We start from the raw sequence: 3,090 nt of genomic DNA, 5'->3' as shown, positions 1-3,090 counted from the left end.
TTGTCCAAAAAAAATTTTATAAATCGAGTCTTTAATGAATGATACTGGACTGCCAGTATCTAACAGCGCGTGTAGGCTACATTGAATACCGTTCAAAGAGGTGATCTCTATTATTTGTTGTCTTATCTTTAGTTGACGTTGTTGACCCTCACTGACGCAGCCGACGACCGAAGAGTCATCCTTCGTTGAAGGGAGAGAGGCAGCAGGCAGCACTTCCTCTGTTGCTCCTACCGATGAAGCCGATGCAGAGCCCGACGTCGCTTGACTGGTAGAGGCAGACTGGTCCTTGCGTTTTAATTTGTAACAGTCCGCTTTTACATGGCCTTTTATTTTACAATAGGCGCATGTAATGTCCTTTGAGAACTTGGATGTAAACGGTTTTTTCGTTGTCAAATCTTTAGAGGTCGACTCCTCCTTAGAATCACTAGCTTTATCACTTCCTGGTAATACAGGCGAAGATCGTTTTATTCCCGAGCCGGCAGCCACGGTTACACTATGCATCCGGTCGAGAAACCAAACTCGTTGACCGTTTCTACATTCAACGAAGCAGCAGTGCTACGAATAGCAAAGTTCGTTATTCCACTGACGAGGAATTGAATTGCGTCTCGTTGAGAAAGCCGTAGGGGAAGGAGAAGTTTCATTTTTTGATTGACGTATTCGTGGAAACCCTCCTTTCCGAAATTCCATTTTCTTGATTCCACCTTTTGAATAGTCTCCTGATAAGAAATTCTTCTTCTGAACCGCTGAGTAATCGCACTTAAAGGCATCCCATGACTCGTTCACAAGTTCGACGTCAACATCGAACCAATCCCTTGCTAATTTCTGCAGTTTTGATGTAGCGGCCAATAACTTGACACCACTGGAGACACCGTGAATCGAAGCAATTCTTTCTACTTTGTAGATCCATAAATTCACATCCTCATCTTCCGTTCCTTGAAAGGCGGGAATTTGCGATGCGAGCAGGGTAACAGCCTGCGCTGTCGGCACAGTAGCTAACTCAGATCGACGAAAATCTGGACGTCCTGATGACACCTGCCGTCGTGGATCCAACTCATAATTTTCGCCTGGAGGCACCGACGAAGCATGTTCCCCGTAACTAAATACCGGTTGATAATTAGCATCGTAGGGCGGCACGTATGGCAAAGTGCTCGGCCCGGCGTACAAAGGATTGGGGCGGGAATCTGCTGTGGCGGGAAAAGATATTGATCTTGTTGGCAGACCGTCTATTTTCACTGTTGGTTGGTTAACTAAGCGAGTCAACAACACTAAAATCTGTTCTCTAAAAATCTACTCATCGTATCTTGCGATCCTTCTTGAGGCATTTGCGAAACGTCCTGTGTCTCGACGTACGACGAACTATGAAACTTCTTTCGTGAGGAAGCGTCATCCAAACTATTCGAACGCTCAATCTGCTCGACATCCTGGTTCCGTTCAAAGTATGTTATAATTGCATCAATGCAACGTTCTCTCGTATTATGTTGAGGGAGGCAGTACTTCTTCAATTCCTCCTTGAGTTGCTCAAGGTCGAGCGTATCTAATTTCGCACGTAGAACATCCATCGTAGGGATCTTCCTTACTTGAACTCGAACACCCGTTGATATCGCGCACCAACAAGTCTACGGCCGCGCTCGACAAAACGGGAAAACCGTTATTCTCTGGAAACTTCCAGCGATATTCAAAATGGCGGAAATCCGCTCACAAAACACGCGCACGGCACTCAGCGACAAGACAAAAATGGCGGCTGGGTAATGTAATTTCTGTTAACCGAATTACCAAACTTTATAAACTCGCGTAGACGATAACACAAACTATGACGTGGCTTCTTATGATCGGAATCTCTTTGTGACGGGACTCTTTATCCCACTTCTGAGCTGTAGATTATGTGAGGCAGGGGTAGGAGAAGGAGACGAACTGCCGTTGTCAGGAGAAGTTAGGTATAATTGGAGGGCAGGAACTCGACCCGGAAGGGTAGAGGTGAGCAAGAGAAAGTGATCAAGCCAGTATATCACAGTGTAACTTTATTTCACACGCGAGATGTTCTGAGGCGTCTGCCTCGATGAATCGGTACAATCAGAATGCCTTCTGGCCCGGTCACTTCCGCCCTCTTCCTCCTATCGCCAGCGCCGCCGGTGGCTTCCGCTAGCCAATCATAGGGGTGTCTCTCGTAAGACACCAATGAAACGCAAGCTGGGCAGAAGGCCCAATACAATACGAGCACGTGGCGCACCGAGCGCCACACGGGAAGATTGCCGCGCCGGCTAACGGCGTGGCGGGAAACTAATAGTAATATACCGGGTTGCAAGGCGCTCCCTTACAGCTCGGCCAGCCTGACATAGCTGTTCGACCCGAACAATCGTAGTAAACCAAAATTAGGAGTAACATAAAAGTAAAAGAGTATTATTAGGGCATTTAAAGTAGGTAGATAGATACATTAGTCCGGGCTGTTTGAAATACAGACAAAAACATTTAATTAAATTAGTAAGTTTATATATCTTATTGGCAGAAATGTAATATAATAACGCTAAATCTTTATTATGACAAAGAAAACTCTTTGGTGTTGTATATAAATTTAAACTGCAAAATTAAATTATCGCAGGAAGAACTTAAATTAACGCAGTAATGTTAACGCAAAATAGATTATATAAGTATGCAACAGCGAAAGCTCGAAATAACAGTTATGTGATTAAAGGTTTAATCCACGGTTTAAGACGATCCGGAGACAAAATTGAGTTGTAAGGTTTTTGAGTTACGTTAAATCCGGGTATGTCCTGAATCACATAACGGTTTTTATTAAGAGCTTTTGTTACTAAATACGGACCTTTATAGGGTGCCTTAAATTTTTTCTCTTCACCGGGTTTGACGGAAACATCCCTGATCAATACGTAGTCACCGGGATTGTACATGGACGGATTTTTGTGGCGCTTATCGTAATAAGCCTTGTTGTAGTTTCGAAGTTTGTCCGTCGCCTGGTACGCAAACTCACGATTTTTATCCCGTAAATCCTCGACTGACTGATCCGATATAGTTGTTTGCGAGAGTTTGTCCAGAAATCTAATTAACGGAGAGTCTGATTGATTTCTTTTTTCATAT

The sequence above is a fragment of the Wasmannia auropunctata genome, unplaced genomic scaffold (genome assembly GCF_000956235.1).
Source record: "Wasmannia auropunctata unplaced genomic scaffold, wasmannia.A_1.0 LD336085.1, whole genome shotgun sequence".
In the NCBI taxonomy this organism is placed as follows: Eukaryota; Metazoa; Arthropoda; class Insecta; order Hymenoptera; family Formicidae; genus Wasmannia; species Wasmannia auropunctata.
This window is presented reverse-complemented; position numbering follows the sequence as displayed.